Source organism: Pleurodeles waltl, chromosome 8, assembly GCF_031143425.1.
Source record: "Pleurodeles waltl isolate 20211129_DDA chromosome 8, aPleWal1.hap1.20221129, whole genome shotgun sequence".
NCBI classification, from domain to species: domain Eukaryota; kingdom Metazoa; phylum Chordata; class Amphibia; order Caudata; family Salamandridae; genus Pleurodeles; species Pleurodeles waltl.
The window spans coordinates 21,568,803-21,587,731 of NC_090447.1; the positions used below are offsets into that span (position 1 = coordinate 21,568,803).

General features: G+C 47.2%; 1 protein-coding gene across 1 annotated transcript in view; it reads left to right on the forward strand.

Moving 5' to 3' along the window:
- The window catches only part of LOC138249316 (transient receptor potential cation channel subfamily M member 2-like), a 328,743-nt gene that overhangs the window by 261,692 nt on the left and 48,122 nt on the right, over window positions 1–18,929 (forward strand). The window lies entirely within an intron of this gene.

The following is an 18,929-nucleotide window of genomic DNA, read 5'->3' on the forward strand; positions in this document are numbered from 1 at the left end:
ACAGCAAGTGTCTGTAGGTTCTGACATGAACGGCTGTAGTCTGACATTCTGTTTTCTTCCAGTGACGGAGGACCTGATCCAATCTAGGGCTTTGCCACAGATGCCAACGTCATGCAGTCTGTTTCAGAGGGATGGGGGGGACACAGTGTCAAATGCGGTGGGAAAGGCGAGGAGGATGAGAGCGTCCATTGTAGGAGGCTGGCCTGGTTTGTAGTGGGTACCAATGGTAGTTACACCTTATACCAGGTCCAGCTATCCCTTATTAGTGTAATATAGTCAGTGTCTAGCAGCCAGGCTGTGTAGGAGTAGCTGTAGCTGAGCAGCCAAATCTGATGTAGGAGACATGCAAAGCTCTTGCAATACCAGTGCAGTCACACAGTGCTCACACACATGAAAGACAATACTCAGTGTTACAAAAATAAAGGTACTTTATTTTTAGTTACACAATGCCAAAAATACCTTAGAGACTATAATCCCTTAGGAGGTAAGTAATATAGACAGTATGTACACTAGAATGCAGAAATAGCTGTAAAAACAGTTAGAAAACAGTGCAAATAGTGAAAGTCACAATAGGATACAATGGACCTAGGGGGTTCCTGGTTAGTGCAGAAGATGTCCCACACCGGATGGATGATTGCAGTCTGGTTTGCATCGCTAGATTCCGCCAACAAGCCTTGGAACACACAAAGCTCGTGGTTAGTGGAAAATGGTGCTACCCGAGACCAGGAGAGACCTGGTGGCCTCTACCCAGGAAGTGGTCCTCTCAGAAACTCACAGAAGACCAGGTAGCACACACAGGATTCCCACTGTAGGGGGCTGGACTGGCTTGTAGTGAGAGAAGCTTAGGCTGAACTAGGAGACATGTGAAGCTACTACAGTACCACTTAGTGTCATATGCACAATATCATAAGAAAACACAATACACAGTTATACTAAAAATAAAGGTACTTTATTTTTATGACAATATGCCAAAGTATCTTAGAGTGTACCCTCAGTGAGAGGATAGGAAATATACACAAGATATATATACACAATAGCAAAAATATGCAGTATAGTCTTAGAAAACAGTGCAAACAATGTATAGTTACAATAGGATGCAATGGGGAAACATAGGGATAGGGGCAACACAAACCATATACTCCAAAAGTGGAATGCGAACCACGAATGGACCCCAAACCTATGTGACCTTGTCGAGGGTCGCTGGGACTATTAGAAAATAGTGAGAGTTAGAAAAATAACCCTCCCCAAGACCCTGAAAAGTGAGTGCAAAGTGCACTAAAGTTCCCCTAAGGACAAAGAAGTCGTGTTAGAGGAATAATGCGGGAAAGACACAAACCAGCAATGCAACAACTATGGATTTCCAATCTAGGGTACCTGTGGAACAAGGGAACCAAGTCCAAAAGTCACAAGCAAGTCGGAGATGGGCAGATGCCCAGGAAATGCCAGCTGCGGGTGCAAAGAAGCTTCGACTGGACAGAAGAAGCTGAGGTTTCTGCAGGAACGAAAAGGGCTAGAGACTTCCCCTTTGGTGGACGGATCCCTCTCGCCGTGGAGAGTCGTGCTGAAGTGTTTTCCCGCCGAAAGAACGCCAACAAGCCTTGCTAGCTGCAAATCATGCGTTTGGCATTCTTGGACGCTGCTGGGGCCCAGGAGGGACCAGGAGGTCGCAAATTGGACCTGAAGAGAGAAGAAACGTCGAGCAAGACAAAGAGCCCTCACTAAAGCAGGTAGCACCCAAAGAAGTGCCAGAAACAGGCACTACAAGGATGCATGAAACGGTGCTCGCCGAAGTTGCACAAAGGAGTCCCACGTCGCCGGAGACCAACTTAGAAAGTCGTGCAATGCAGGTTAGAGTGCCGTGGACCCAGGCTTGGCTGTGCACAAAGGATTTCCGCCGGAAGTGCACAGGGGCCGGAGTAGCTGCAAAGTCGCGGTTCCCAGCAATGCAGCCCAGCGAGGTGAGGCAAGGACTTACCTCCACCAAACTTGGACTGAAGAGTCACTGGACTGTGGGGGTCACTTGGACAGAGTTGCTGGATTCGAGGGACCTCGCTCGTCGTGCTGAGAGGAGACCCAAGGGACCGGTAATGCAGCTTTTTGGTGCCTGCGGTTGCAGGGGGAAGATTCCGTCGACCCACGGGAGATTTCTTCGGAGCTTCTGGTGCAGAGAGGAGGCAGGCTACCCCCACAGCATGCACAAGCAGGAAAACAGTCGAGAAGGCGGCAGGATCAGCGTTACAGAGTTGCAGTAGTCGTCTTTGCTACTATGTTGCAGGTTTGCAGGCTTCCAGCGCGGTCAGCAGTCGTTTCCTTATCAGAAGGTGAAGAGAGAGATGCAGAGGAACTCGGATGAGCTCTTGCATTCGTTATCTGCAGTTTCCCCAGAGACAGAGACCCTAAATAGCCAGAAAAGAGGGTTTGGCTACCTAGGAGAGAGGATAGGCTACTAACACCTGAAGGAGCCTATCAGCAGGAGTCTCTGACGTCACCTGGTGGCACTGGCCACTCAGAGCAGTCCAGTGTGCCAGCAGCACCTCTGTTTCCAAGATGGCAGAGGTCTGGAGCACACTGGAGGAGCTCTGGACACCTCCCAGGGGAGGTGCAGGTCAGGGGAGTGGTCACTCCCCTTTCCTTTGTCCAGTTTCGCGCCAGACCAGGGGCTAAGGGGTCCCTGAACCGGTGTAGACTGGCTTATGCAGAATTGGGCACATCTGTGCCCAAGAAAGCATTTCCAGAGGCTGGGGGAGGCTACTCCTCCCCTGCCTTCACACCATTTTCCAAAGGGAGAGGGTGTCACACCCTCTCTCAGAGGAAGTTCTTTGTTCTGCCATCCTGGGCCAGGCCTGGCTGGACCCCAGGAGGGCAGCTGCCTGTCTGAGGGGTTGGCAGCAGCAGCAGCTGCAGTGAAACCCCAGGAAGGGCAGTTTGGCAGTACCAGGGTCTGTGCTACAGACCACTGGGATCATGGGATTGTGCCAACTATGCCAGGATGGCATAGAGGGGGCAATTCCATGATCATAGACATGTTACATGGCCATATTCGGAGTTACCATTGTGAAGCTACATATAGGTAGTGACCTATATGTAGTGCACGCGTGTAATGGTGTCCCCGCACTCACAAAGTTCAGGGAATTGGCTCTGAACAATGTGGGGGCACCTTGGCTAGTGCCAGGGTGCCCTCACACTAAGTAACTTTGCACCTAACCTTTACCAGGTAAAGGTTAGACATATAGGTGACTTATAAGTTACTTAAGTGCAGTGTAAAATGGCTGTGAAATAACGTGGACGTTATTTCACTCAGGCTGCAGTGGCAGGCCTGTGTAAGAATTGTCAGAGCTCCCTATGGGTGGCAAAAGAAATGCTGCAGCCCATAGGGATCTCCTGGAACCCCAATACCCTGGGTACCTCAGTACCATATACTAGGGAATTATAAGGGTGTTCCAGTAAGCCAATGTAAATTGGTAAAATTGGTCACTAGCCTGTTAGTGACAATTTGAAAGTAATGAGAGAGCATAACCACTGAGGTTCTGGTTAGCAGAGCCTCAGTGAGACAGTTAGGCACCACACAGGGAACATATACATGCACACCTATGAGCACTGGGGCCCTGTGTGACAGGGTCCCAGTGACACATACATATAGGCCACAAACCTATGAGCACTGGGGTCCTGACCAGCAGGATCCCAGTGACACATAACAACCATACTGAAAATATAGTGTTTTCACTATGAGCACCGAGGCCTGGCTATCAGGATCCCAGTGAGACAGTGAAAACAGTGACAAACACCCTGACATACACTCACAAACAGGCCAAAAGTGGGGGTAACAAGGCTAGAAAGAGGCTACCTTCTCACACAACCCCCCCCCAAACGAAGGACAATAAGGCTAACCTTGGCCAGTTGAGACTTTATTGTCTAAGTGGTGATAAGTAGAGAGTAGCTCTGCAATAGACTGGTTACTCCCTTTATCATCCACTATATGGTTACTTCCCTGTGGGGATGTAAACCACCCTGTTTGAAGTTTTTTAGCTAAGCAACAATGTGAAGATGTATTTTCAGAGTTTCTATCAGTAAGTTTTAGTTTAGAGCAGTGGGAATTGTCCACTGAACCTATTTGTAGTGATGGAAGTGCCAGACAGGGATGCTGTCTCAGAAAAGCCATAGCTGGGCAAAAACTTTGTCCATCTGGCTGGAAGAGAGAACAGGGATGCTGTTTCTCTTGAGTTGGAGCAGGGCAGGGATGCTGTCCTATGAGCTCCACACTAGGGCAGGGATGCTGTCCTAAGTGTTGTGAGGTAGTGCAGGGTTTCTGCACTAAAGTTTCTCTGGGAGGGTTGTAGGGATGCTCCATGTTAACTAAAATGGTGCTCTTTTTGTCACCAATGTTAGTTATCCCACAGAGAGGTACTTCCACCTCAGGGAGTCCAGCTTTGCCAGCTGATGATTCCCTTGGAACAGGTGCCACCCCAGGAGAGGTTTCTCCCACCACAGGAATAGTATCCTGAATGGTAGGGTGGTTAGGGGATACTGTGATACCCTTTTTACCTGTTGATGGAGAGGGATCCTGAGTTTTCAGGCCTTCTCTCCTTTGCTTTTTCATTTCACTTGAAATGAGAGGGAACAATTCCTCAGGGATGCCTAGCATGGCTGCATGGGCATAAAACTCTACATCAGCCCAACCTGAGGCCTCTAGGTCATTACCTAAGAGACAGTCTACAGGTAAGCTAGGTGATACCACCACCTGCTTAGGGCCAGTAACTCCACCCCAACTAAACTGAATTATAGCTAAGGGAAGAAACTTAGTGGAGTTATGGACATCAATAATCTTATACTGTTGTCCAATGATGTGTTGTTCAGGAGGCACTAGGTTTTCAGTCACCAAAGTGAAACTGGCACCTGTGTCCCTGTAGGCCAAGGCCTCAACACCATTTATTGAAACTGTCTGCCTGTACTTATCCATTGTAAGGGGACAAGCAGCCAGTGTGGCAAGGCCAGTGCCACTAGGTGTGACAGAAACTGTCTTGGGACTGACTACCCCAGTTTCTACTATGGACCCATAAGTGAACCCAACTACACCCTTTGCTTGACTGTTGCCAGCAGTCCCACCACTAGTACCACTACTGCTAGGGGCACTAGAGCTTGATGTATTAGTGGTGGTAGGCTCAGGGGGTTTACCTGGACAGGACTTATCCCCTGGCCTATGGCCTCTATTTTTACACACAAAGCACCAAGGCTTTTTAATGTGTGCAGGTTGGGAAGAAGAGGAAGAATTTGTTTTATCCCCACCCTCTGAAGAGTGTTTAAGATTTGAAGTGGGATCTTTGGTTTTACCCTTATCCCCATGCTTATCTTGAGATTTTTCACCATCTTTCTTCTTATTGCCATCTTTGTCACCCCCTGTATGAACTTTTCTGTTCACCCTTGTTCTGACCCATTTGTCTGCCTTTTTTCCCAATTCTTGGGGAGAGGTCAGATCAGAGTCTACCAGGTACTGGTGCAACAAATCAGACACACAATTATTAAGTATATGCTCTCTCAGGATTGTGTTATACAGGCTTTCATAATCAGTAACTTTACTGCCATGTAACCACCCCTCCAAGGCCTTCACTGAATGGTCAATGAAATCAACCCAGTCTTGTGAAGACTCCTTTTTGGTCTCTCTGAACTTTATCCTGTACTGTTCAGTGGTTAAGCCATAACCATCCAGGAGTGCATTCTTAAGAACTTGGAAATTATTAGCATCATTTTCTTTCACAGTAAGGAGCCTATCCCTACCTTTTCCACTAAATGATAGCCATAGGATAGCAGCCCACTGCCTTTGAGGGACATCCTGTACAACACAGGCCCTCTCAAGTGCAGCAAACCACTTGTTAATGTCATCCCCCTCCTTATAAGGGGGAACTATCTTGTGCAGATTCCTGGAATCATGCTCTTTTGCAGGATGACTATGGGGAATACTGCTGCTGCCACCATGGGTTTCTAAACCCAACTTCTGTCTTTCCTTCTCTAATTCAAAAGACTGTCTATCCAAATCCAGCTGTTGCTTTTTAAGCTTCAGTCTGGTTTGTTCCACCCTCAACTTATTGAGTTCCCTCTCTAACATTCTGTCATCAGGGTTGGTGGGAGGGACATTTCTAGAAACAGAGCTATGATGGGAATGAACAGAAGGAGACCTGTCCCTTACAGAAGCCAACTTAACAGCTTGGTTTACAGAAACATTACTACCAGTATGCTGAGAATATATGCTTTTGCTATGATGTGAGACAACACTATTTATTTGGTGTGGCTCATCATCATTACCATCTATGCTAGATTGTCTAGTAATGGGCAGGCTAGGAAGATTCTTTCCTGAATCTTTTCCTGGGGGAGTCCCTGAATCAGATTGGGAACTATTAAGTACTTTTTCAACAGATGGGGAACCTATGGCCTTATCCTGTTCTCTAAGCATGTTAAGTAACAGTTCCAAGGAAGGATTCTTCCCTACACTCAAACCTCTCTCTATACAGAGACTCCTTGCTCTTTTCCAGCTAAGGTTGTCATATGCAAGTTTGGACAGATCAACACTTTGGCCTGTGCCAGACATTTTTTAGAGAGAGTTAAAGTGATTGAAAAAGAGAAAAAAGTTTTCAGAACTTTTTGGAAAGACAGAAAAAAACTTTTTAAACTTTTAAGAACTTTTTGAAAGTTTAGGAGTACTTTTCAGCACTTAGAAAAGAGTGAAAAGAGGAAATGCAAAACTTTTTGGCTATGTGTATATACACTGACCTTGTTTTGTATATTTTTCTCTTATGAAAAGTACAATGACAAGAGTGGTAAGTAGTCTCAAGCACTTATCCCACCACTGCACAACCAATGTAGGGGGCTGGACTGGCTTGTAGTGAGTACCAAGGGGTACTTGCACCTTGCACCAGGCCCAGTTATCCCTTATTAGTGTATAGGGTGTCTAGCAGCTTAGGCTGATAGATAATGGTAGCTTAGCAGAGCAGCTTAGGCTGAACTAGGAGACATGTGAAGCTACTACAGTACCACTTAGTGTCATATGCACAATATCATAAGAAAACACAATACACAGTTATACTAAAAATAAAGGTACTTTATTTTTATGACAATATGCCAAAGTATCTTAGAGTGTACCCTCAGTGAGAGGATAGGAAATATACACAAGATATATATACACAATAGCAAAAATATGCAGTATAGTCTTAGAAAACAGTGCAAACAATGTATAGTTACAATAGGATGCAATGGGGAAACATAGGGATAGGGGCAACACAAACCATATACTCCAAAAGTGGAATGCGAACCACGAATGGACCCCAAACCTATGTGACCTTGTAGAGGGTCGCTGGGACTATTAGAAAATAGTGAGAGTTAGAAAAATAACCCTCCCCAAGACCCTGAAAAGTGAGTGCAAAGTGCACTAAAGTTCCCCTAAGGACAAAGAAGTCGTGTTAGAGGAATAATGCGGGAAAGACACAAACCAGCAATGCAACAACTATGGATTTCCAATCTAGGGTACCTGTGGAACAAGGGGACCAAGTCCAAAAGTCACAAGCAAGTCGGAGATGGGCAGATGCCCAGGAAATGCCAGCTGCGGGTGCAAAGAAGCTTCGACTGGACAGAAGAAGCTGAGGTTTCTGCAGGAACGAAAAGGGCTAGAGACTTCCCCTTTGGTGGACGGATCCCCCTCGCCGTGGAGAGTCGTACAGAAGTGTTTTCCCGCCGAAAGAATGCCAACAAGCCTTGCTAGCTGCAAATCATGCGTTTGGCATTTTTGGACGCTGCTGGGGCCCAGGAGGGACCAGGAGGTCACAAATTGGACCTGAAGAGAGAAGGGACGTCGATCAAGACAAAGAGCCCTCACTGAAGCAGGTAGCATCCGGAGAAGTGCCAGAAACAGGCACTACGAGGATGCATGAAATGGTGCTCGCCGAAGTTGCACAAAGGAGTCCCACGTCGCCGGAGACCAACTTAGAAAGTCGTGCAATGCAGGTTACAGTGCCGTGGACCCAGGCTTGGCTGTGCACAAAGGATTTCCACCGGAAGTGCACAGGGGCCGGAGTAGCTGCAAAGTCGCGGTTCCCAGCAATGCAGACAGCGAGGTGAGGCAAGGACTTACCTCCACCAAACTTGGACTGAAGAGTCACTGGACTGTGGGGGTCACTTGGACAGAGTCGCTGGATTCGAGGGACCTCGCTCGTCGTGCTGACAGGAGACCCAAGGGACCGGTAATGCAGCTTTTTGGTGCCTGCGGTTGCAGGGGGAAGATTCCGTCGACCCACGGGAGATTTCTTCGGAGCTTCTGGTGCAGAGAGGAGGCAGGCTACCCCCACAGCATGCACAAGCAGGAAAACAGTCGAGAAGGCGGCAGGATCAGCGTTACAGAGTTGCAGTAGTCGTCTTTGCTACTATGTTGCAGGTTTGCAGGCTTCCAGCGCGGTCAGCAGTCGTTTCCTTATCAGAAGGTGAAGAGAGAGATGCAGAGAAACTCGTATGAGCTCTTGCATTCGTTATCTGCAGTTTCCCCAGAGACAGAGACCCTAAATAGCCTGAATAGAGGGTTTGGCTACCTAGGAGAGAGGATAGGCTACTAACACCTGAAGGAGCCTATCAGCAGGAGTCTCTGACGTCACCTGGTGGCACTGGCCACTCAGAGCAGTCCAGTGTGCCAGCAGCACCTCTGTTTCCAAGATGGCAGAGGTCTGGAGCACACTGGAGGAGCTCTGGACACCTCCCAGGGGAGGTGCAGGTCAGGGGAGTGGTCACTCCCCTTTCCTTTGTCCAGTTTCGCGCCAGAGCAGGGGCTAAGGGGTCCCTGAACCGGTGTAGACTGGCTTATGCAGAATTGGGCACATCTGTGCCCAAGAAAGCATTTCCAGAGGCTGGGGGAGGCTACTCTTCCCCTGCCTTCACACCATTTTCCAAAGGGAGAGGGTGTCACACCCTCTCTCAGAGGAAGTTCTTTGTTCTGCCATCCTGGGCCAGGCCTGGCTGGACCCCAGGAGGGCAGCTGCCTGTCTGAGGGGTTGGCAGCAGCAGCAGCTGCAGTGAAACCCCAGGAAGGGCAGTTTGGCAGTACCAGGGTCTGTGCTACAGACCACTGGGATCATGGGATTGTGCCAACTATGCCAGGATGGCATAGAGGGGGCAATTCCATGATCATAGACATGTTACATGGCCATATTCGGAGTTACCATTGTGAAGCTACATATAGGTAGTGACCTATATGTAGTGCACGCGTGTAATGGTGTCCCCGCACTCACAAAGTTCAGGGAATTGGCTCTGAACAATGTGGGGGCACCTTGGCTAGTGCCAGGGTGCCCTCACACTAAGTAACTTTGCACCTAACCTTTACCAGGTAAAGGTTAGACATATAGGTGACTTATAAGTTACTTAAGTGCAGTGTAAAATGGCTGTGAAATAACGTGGACGTTATTTCACTCAGGCTGCAGTGGCAGGCCTGTGTAAGAATTGTCAGAGCTCCCTATGGGTGGCAAAAGAAATGCTGCAGCCCATAGGGATCTCCTGGAACCCCAATACCCTGGGTACCTCAGTACCATATACTAGGGAATTATAAGGGTGTTCCAGTAAGCCAATGTAAATTGGTAAAATTGGTCACTAGCCTGTTAGTGACAATTTGAAAGTAATGAGAGAGCATAACCACTGAGGTTCTGGTTAGCAGAGCCTCAGTGAGACAGTTAGGCACCACACAGGGAACACATACATGCACACCTATGAGCACTGGGGCCCTGTGTGACAGAGTCCCAGTGACACATACATATAGGCCACAAACCTATGAGCACTGGGGTACTGACCAGCAGGATCCCAGTGACACATAACAACCATACTGAAAATATAGGCCCTCATTCTGACCCTGGCGGTCTTTGACCGCCAGGGCGGAGGACCGCGGGAGCACCGCCGACAAGCCGGCGGTGCTTCAATGGGGATTCCGACCGCGGCGGTAAAGCCGCGGTCGGACCGGCACCACTGGCGGGGTCCCGCCAGTGTACCGCGGCCCCATTGAATCCTCCGCGGCGGCGCAGCTTGCTGCACCGCCGCGGGGATTCTGACCCCCCCTACCGCCATCCAGATCCCGGCGGTCGGACCGCCGAGATCCGGATGGCGGTAGGGGGGGTCGCGGGGCCCCTGGGGGCCCCTGCAGTGCCCATGCCACTGGCATGGGCATTGCAGGGGCCCCCGTAAGAGGGCCCCTAAATGTATTTCACTGTCTGCTGCGCAGACAGTGAAATACGCGACGGGTGCAACTGCACCCGTCGCACAGCTTCCACTCCGCCGGCTCGATTCCGAGCCGGCTTCATCGTGGAAGCCTCTTTCCCGCTGGGCTGGCTGGCGGTCTGAAGGAGACCGCCCGCCAGCCCAGCGGGAAAGTCAGAATTACCGCCGCGGTCTTTCGACCGCGGAACGGTAACCTGACGGCGGGACTTTGGCGGGCGGCCTCCGCCGCCCGCCAAGGTCAGAATGAGGGCCATAGTGTTTTCACTATGAGCACTGAGGCCTGGCTATCAGGATCCCAGTGAGACAGTGAAAACAGTGACAAACACCCTGACATACACTCACAAACAGGCCAAAAGTGGGGGTAACAAGGCTAGAAAGAGGCTACCTTCTCACACCCACAACATGGGGACAAAGGAGGTGCAACAGGAGGCCCATGCAGCACTATGACAAAGGCTCCCACAAGGCCAGAGAACCACTCAGGAAGAGGTGCATTACAGGATAGAGTGCTGGGGGCTAGAGCTGCATGGCGCATGAAGAACTTCATGGAAGGATGCCAACAAGCCTTGGCAACTGCAAAACATGTGGTGCATGAGGGTACTGTCATTCCTAGAGATGCAAGCTCTTACCTCCTCTAAAGTTGGACAGCAGGACCTCGGGTCCGTCTGGACCACTTCAGTCTACCACCTGTTATGCAGGGTCCATGCAGCTCATTAGGAGAGGGGATCCACGCAGCTGGTCGTGGTCGCAGCAGGTGCCTGCTGAAGCACGGGAGTGACTCCTTCACCCCAAGGGAGATTCCTTCACTCTTCTGGTGCAGGCTGAAGACCGGCTGTCCTCTGAGGATGCACGACTGGGAAACAGTTTCAGTTGCTGGAAGGGACTGAAGATACAATGTTGCAGAAGTCGTGGGATGGTGGTCAGAGCTCCTCCAGAGGGTCCCTCGGTTTTGCCATCTTGGATTCCAAGTTAGCTGGGAACTCTGGGAGCATCTAAGTGGCCAGTGCCAGCAGGTGACGTCAGAGCCCTCCCCTGATAGGCGCTTACCTGTTTAGCTGCCCAATTCCTCTTTCAGGGTTATTTAAGGTCTCTCCTTTGGGTGGTTCTTCAGATTCAGTTTGCAAGACTCCAGCAATAATCCTCTGCATCCTTTACTTCCACTTCTCACTGAAGAAACTGCATCTGGACCCTCCAGGAACTCTAGAAACTGCAACAAAGATGCAAAGACGACTTAGGTACTTCCTCAACCCTACACAGAGCTTGTGGGAGGAAGAGTGTCCTGTTTCCTACCAGCCTAGAAGACCATCACTTCAGTCCTGTGGGTCTTACAAATTGAAAAAAGGGGCTATGACCCGCCTTTCCTTCGATTCTGCTACCCATTCCACCTCCTCCCTGCACCCATTCATTTGGCCATTCTTTATCAGGAAATGGCAGATTTTCACCTCAAAGGAGTAGTGAAGTTCGTGCCAGAGAAGGAAATGGAATTGTTACACGTTACTGCCTAGTGCCTAAAAAGGACAGCAGTCTGCACCCCATCCTGAATCTGAGGAGCCTAAACTTTTTCCTCAAAAAGGAACAGTTCAAGGTAGTAGCCTTAGCTCAAGCTCTACTGGCACTCAAGCTTGCAGACTGGATGTTGTCACTGGACCTGTAGGATGCATACCTCCATGTCCCTACCCTGCTGTCCCATCAGACGTTTTTGCAATTTGTGGTGGATTCTAGGCATTACCAATTTACAGTGCTACCGTTTGGTTTAACATCGGCACCTTGTGTCTTTACAAAGGTGATGGCAGTGTTTGCTGCCCATCTAATTTCCCCATACCTGGACGACTGGCTCCTCAAAGTCAGTTCATCAGAGTTGTTGCTGTGCCATCTGCAGTCAACAGTATCTCTGCTGTTCGACCTGAGCTTTTCGATCAGTGAGCCAAAATCTCAGCTGGCTTCTAGCAGTCTTCTAGTTACTCATGCACCTTGGCAAATGAAGGCTGTTACAAACTGGGTCTCTTGTTGGCAGAGGTATGCATCCAAGGCAGGGACCACAATCCTAGTCAGGGTAAGGCCCGACACAAATGAAATTATCCTGTGCTCACCCTCTGGTAGCTTGGCACTCAGCAGACAGGCAAAACTTAGAAGGCAATGTGTAAAGGATGTTTGCAATAGCTCATGCAGTAACAAAGTGAAAACACCACAAAAAGTACTCCACACCAGTTTAGAAAAATACATAATCGTTATCTGAATAAATCAGGACCAAAACAACAAAAGTCTGATATGCCCAAGTCAATATATCATGTTTTAACAGTTTAGATGAGTCTTAATCCACAAGAGTCCGTGGTTATATCCTTTTAACGCACAGTACCTGGGATACATCAAAAATAATGTTGCAGAGGCCACAGAGGAGGAGATGCATTGTAAAACAAAGCGATGCATCCATTTTTCTGGTGCAGGAGTGGTGAGGCATCGTTTATTTCCACGCAGCAAAGTGATACATCGATTTTCGGGTGCGCTGCCTCGGTTCCACACTGCTGTACAGGGATATTATAATACCCATGGACTATGTGTGAGAAATGCAGAATGTGATATGAAGAGGAAACAAACGCTGCATCGATCCCGCAGGTGATGCAGGGATTTTCAAGCTGTGAGAGAGGTGCTGCATCGGTTCTGCAGGTGATACATCAAATTTTGCAGGTGTTTCTATCATTTTACAATGAGCAGGATTTTCTTTCTTTGGTGAAGTCTTTGATGGCAAAGGGGCTCCTTAACAGGAGGTAAATTCAGTGTACGCCCTTGGAGATCACTTGTGGGCAAGGCAGAGTCCTTCCAGCAGGGTCATGGATCAGCAAGCAGCAGGGCAACAAGCAGGAGAGAAGTCCTTCCAGCAAACCAGTCCAGTTGAGTCCTTTGGGCAGCTCAGCAGTGTAGAAAAGTACCATCTTTCTTGGCATGTTACCCCCAATTTCTGCCTGATTGTCAGTGTGTTTTGACAGTGTGACTGGGATCCTGCTGGTCAGGTCCCCAGTGCTTATGGTTTGTGGTCTGCTCGTCAGTGTGTTTCACTGTTTTCTAAATTGACACTAGAGTACTGCTAATCAGAACTCTGGTGCTCTTGCTCTCTCTGTTTGTAAATGTGTCCTTACATACTGATAACTCAGCATTTCACTCTAAATTGGCACACTGGATCCACCCTTATAATTCCCTAGTGTATGGTACCGAGGTACCCAGGGCATTGGGATTCCAGGGGATCCATATGGGCTGCAGCATTTCTTTTGCCACCCATAGGGAGCCCATACAAACCCTTCTTCAGGACTGCCATTGCAACTTGTGTGAAATAATGGACTCACTATTTCACAGCCATTTTCACTGCACCAAGTAACTTATAATTCACCTATATGTCTAACCTTCAGACCCTGAAGGCTAGGTGCAAAGTTACTGTGTGTGAGGGCACCCCTGCACTAGGAGAGGTTTCCCCATGTTGTCCAGGACCATTTACCGGACTTCGTGAGTACGGGGACGCCATTATAAGTGTGCACTACATATAGGTCAATACATATATGTAGCTTCACAATGGCAAACTCGAATATGGCCATGTAAGGTGTTTAAGAACTGAAAAGTGTACCCCCATACTGATTCTGGTATTTGGGAGACAATTCCATACACCCTGGGGGCTCCACCATAGACCCCAAGTACTGCAAAACCAGCTCTCTGAGGTTTCTACTGCAACCCGAGCTGCTGCCACCTCACAAACAGGCTTATGTCCTCCTGGGGCTTGGACAGCCCAATGCCTGGAAGGCAGAACAAAGCATTTCCTTTGGGTCAGGGGTGTTACACCCTCTCCCTTTGAAAATAGGTATTACAGGCATGGGAGGGGAATCCTCTTAGAGCCTCTGGAAGTGCTTTGAAGGGCACAGATGATGCCCTCCTTACATAATCCAGTCAACACTGGTTCAGGGTCCCCCAGTCCCTGCTCTGGTGTGAAACTGGACAAAGGAACAGGGAGTGACCACTCCCCTGTCCATCACCACCCCAGGGGTGGTGTCCAGAGCTCCTCCAGAGTGTCCCTGGGTTTTCCCAGTTTGGATTCCAAGGTGTTAGGATACTCTGGGAGCATTTGATTGGCCAGTGCCAGCAGGTTACGTCAGACACCCCTCCTGATAGGCCCTTACCTGATGAGGTAGCCAATCCCCCTCTCAGGACTATTTAGGGTCTGTCCTCTGGATGTTTCCTCAGATTCAGATTGCAAGACTCCAGCAGGACTCCTCTGCATCCTCTGCTTCACCTTCTACCATCGGATTAACTGCAGAACTGCACCAGGAATTCTGCAACTCCAGCTTCTGCCAGCAACTGCAACAGTTTCCAGTTTGTGCATATTTAGAAGGCTCCCTGTCTTCAGCCTGCACTGGAAGAATTGAAGGAATCTCCCATGGAGTGACAATGTTACTTCTCTGCTTCAGCAGGCACTCTTCTGCAGCGACAACCGGTATTCTGGGCCCCTCTCCTGTCGGCGAGCGTGGTTCCTGGAACACAGGTGGTAAATTGAAATGACCCTGACTGTCCAAAGGTACAGCTGTCCAAATTTGGTAGAGGTAAGATCTTGCCACCTCCGTGCCAGAGAGTACCCCTGTGCACCATATGTTTTGCAGCTCCTAGGGCTTCTGTGCACTTCCTCAAGAAATCCTTTGTGCATAGCCAGCCAAGGTCCCCAGCACTTTATCTTGTGATGCTCAGCTCCCTGAGTTGTTCTCCGGCGGCGTGGGATCCCTTTGTGTAGTGCTGCAATGACCCCCATTTGCAACTCCTTTGTCGCTGTGTTCTGGGACTCCTGTGGGTGCTGCCAGGTCTTCTGAGGGCTCTCTGATATGCTGAGAGCCCCCTCTGTCTCCTCATACTGAGTTGAGACCTTCAGGGCCCTCCTGGGCCCAGGCAGCTCCTTTTCCCACCAAATGCATTTCTTGCATGAGCCAAGGCTTGTTGGCGGAACCCAATGACAAAACCAGCCTGCATTCATCTACTCAACGTTGGACATCTCCTGCACCAAGTGGGACCCCACAGCTGTCTTCTTTGGTACATTTCTGACTTTTTCTTCTAACCAGAGGTTTCTGTGAAAAGCAGTGGGGCAACTGTCCAATCACAGGCCAGCCACCACCCTCTTGGATGACCACTTCTGGGAACTGTGGCAAAAATCAATCCCAGGGAACAACATTCCTCAACAATCGAAAATGGTTGAAACTGAATTTTGGAGGTTAGGTCTGGCTGAGTCAACCCACTGGTGTGGCTAAACATCCTTAACACTCCCCTTTCTTGCCATCTCCTAGTCTAATTAGGATGCCACCTGGTTGTCTGGGGTTGCAGGAAAAGGAGAGGTCCTGAGCTGGTTGTAATGTTCTTCTCTCCTTTGAAGCACAGTTTGTCTGTTCTCCCACTCATTCCTGTTTACTCCATCTGCTGAGCCAAATCTCCTCCACCAGGCACATTCTTTGTCTCCAGTCCAGGCCACTTCACACCTCATCAAGGCAGCCTGGCCAGGCTGCCAGATGCTGGCCAATCGGAGAAGGGCACTACAAAGCTGAAGTTGGCAGCTTTCAGGTAAAGTTCTACAACTCTTTCCCTGAACTAGTTATATTAAATCCATCAATGACAAGTTGTGGGATTTATTATAACAAGCAGTTTGATGCCAAACTCAAACTAGATAGATCCTATTGGGACTCTATTAATTAAAATAAAGTCTTCCCATTTTAGCCTATGGAGCCTATGCACTATAATGAGGAAAAACACATTTGAATTTTTGTCACGAGGGCTTATAAAACACATTTTACAAGGTCCCTGCTTATAGGTATACTGCACCCAACCCTGGGGGCACCCAGGGAACACCTTAGAGGTGTATTAGATGTAGAAATAAGGTAATATGAGACTTTGAAAATACTTTTAATTCCAAAGTTGAATTTGCATTTAAGCTTAGTTTAAAAGCAGCCAGCAAGGCAGGCCTGCCTTTAAAATGACACTGGGCACCTCAGCAGTGCACCTATGGATGCACTGCCTATGCTGGGGTCCATAAACCTACATGCCCTACTATATACTAGGGACTTATAGGTAGGTTGATACTACCAATTATACTTAGCCTAATTTGCATATCTACTTTACACAGAGTACTAGCCCGTGGACTGGTCAGCAGTACCGAAGGCACAGCCAAGAGTCAGTAATCACCAGTGTCTGTCCAAAGGGTTTGGGGGTGACCAGGGCAAAAAAGGCAAAAAGGAGGACCTTCCTACACCATGAAAGAGAATATTTTGGAGAAAAAGGAAATATGTATCTTTATCTGTGGAATAATTTACAAATTAGGGGATGTTCGCCTGTGGGTAGACGTACTATGTACTGATGTTGCAATAAAATTGCCAATCTATATGTGTTAACCGTTCTATACAATTTTCCTGAAGCAGCAAGGGTTACAAGTAATTTGGCTATTGTAGAACATTTGTCAAAACAGGATCTGAATTGATTCAATGAACCAGCGTGTCTAAGATGTCCAGGCTGATTTATACACTCTAGAGGTTTCTAGGGGCTCATGCTTTGGAGATGAATGTATAAATTGCCAATTGCTACTTTCTTTGAGAAGTTAAGTATTGTTCTTGATAGATAACAAAACCTAAACTTTCCAGAAGTGAAATTGTTGTCTATATCATGGCTATATGTAGTATTTTAGTATGATCAAAATGTCATCCAGGAGAATTAGAACGTGAATCGCTTGTACCCCGAGGTGTGTAATGATAGGCTTAAGCAACTTGATGGAGTACCAATGAGTGGAGAAAAGGCTGAAAAGGAGTGTGGTAAACTTGTAAAATTTCCCCTCCCATTGGAATTGGAAGATATTTCTGATGAGAGGAAAATTGGACCAAAAGATAAGCATCTTTCACATTCAAACGATTCTTATAATGAAAAGGTTGAAGGTGACTCTTGAGGATAGAGAATAGTCTCTGTCCTGGAACTCCTGTAAATGTACAAATCCATTGAAGTGCCTGAAACGTACCACAGGTCTAACTTGTTTGTTCTTTTTCCCAACCATTACTATGTCGCTTAGAAAACCTGACTGATTGAGCTCTGTTGGTTGCATTGCTTGTTTTAGAAGGAGATTTGTATGTCCTGATGAATGACCATGTAATTCTTGGGAGAGGATATCAAGAGCTTAGGATCAATTAAAGATTAAATTAAGACCGAGTTGTGAAAAGTTGATCTGGACATTAAGACTTGAGTTTGTTACGCACAGCCTTATCTAAAGGTTGACCTAAAATAATCCTATATATGAAGAAAAGTTGCCAATTCCCCAGTTTAGTCACAAAATTCATGATGTGATTGGTCATCCATCTGTTATTTCGAGAATTTTGACATTCTCCTAAGTTTACTTTTATGTGTACAGAACTAATTGAATTAAGATGTCTTGATGATCTGGGGGATAAATAAGTACATGTGTGAAATTCTCAGAGTGTTTTAGTTCAGAATTAATCTGTTCTACTTCTTTCAGAGAGGGGGTCTATTAGTGAGTGTACTGCCACAGTTATCAAAGGATGTGCCAGCCACATCTTTTGCACTGACAGTGTCCCTGCTGAATCCAAAGGTTGCATCGTGCCAGAGAACAAAATGTCTTTGACTGTGCTTTTTAATAGGTTTACAGGTAATTTAACCACATACAATCCTAGACTTTTTTTAGCTGAAGAGGTGTCAATGCGCCTGCTGGTACCAGCTGGTTGGGTGTAGGCCAAAATAACCATTTATGCAGTTTCCAATTCCATGAACAATTTCTAGCATGGAAACATTTAGAAATGATTTAACAGAGCAGTTTATAATTTGTTTCAAATTTTCTTCCAAATCTTCCTCACCAACATCCATGTCATCCTCTTCCTGTATTAATTGAGCCATTATATAAATATTGTATTTACACCAGCAATCTCTTGCCACTTTGGAAAGCAAACTTGTGAAGTCACAGAATAAAAATGTGTTGACATTTTTGTATTATTACATACTAATAGACAAATGATACTGTCTCTCGTTATTATACAAAGCCAAGCCTGTGTACTAGAAACAATAACATTTTTGAAAGCGTTTAAATTGGAACTCTGATAGGTGATAGTGCTTGTTTTATTTAGTATGGGAGCCGAACCTTGAAAGTAGGGTAAAGAATATATAAGACAAAATATCAATATTGAGAGACTCGAGAGGCTTTTAGCGGCAAGTTCCAAGAACTGGCTCCATGTAAAATCAAGAACCTGCTACAGGCCCGTCACACTGCAAATCAAAGCGCACAATGGGACGCCTAAAGAAAAGGCAATGACTCTAGAATAAGAATGAGAATGACAATTGATTAACAATGCCTCAAAATAACAATACACTTTGAACAAATAACGCTCATTAATCTTGGTATGAAAAAACAAAAAAGAAGCATTCTAAGCAATGATATTGACATAACACTGTACACAATGACTTAACCAAATCAAAGCAGTTGAATTAATCAGATACCTAACTGGAAGGGCATGCAGGATGTACAAAGACTATATAAAGAGGTCTAATGCAACTCCTGTGATTGTATTAAACTACAAAACCTAACCTGCTTGGTATTGTGGTTTCTATACTGTGTTTCAATGTTGTTGAATTACTCTTTTTATAAGCTGGCTGCTATTGAAATAAATGGCAAGAAAGACAGCATAATATGAGCC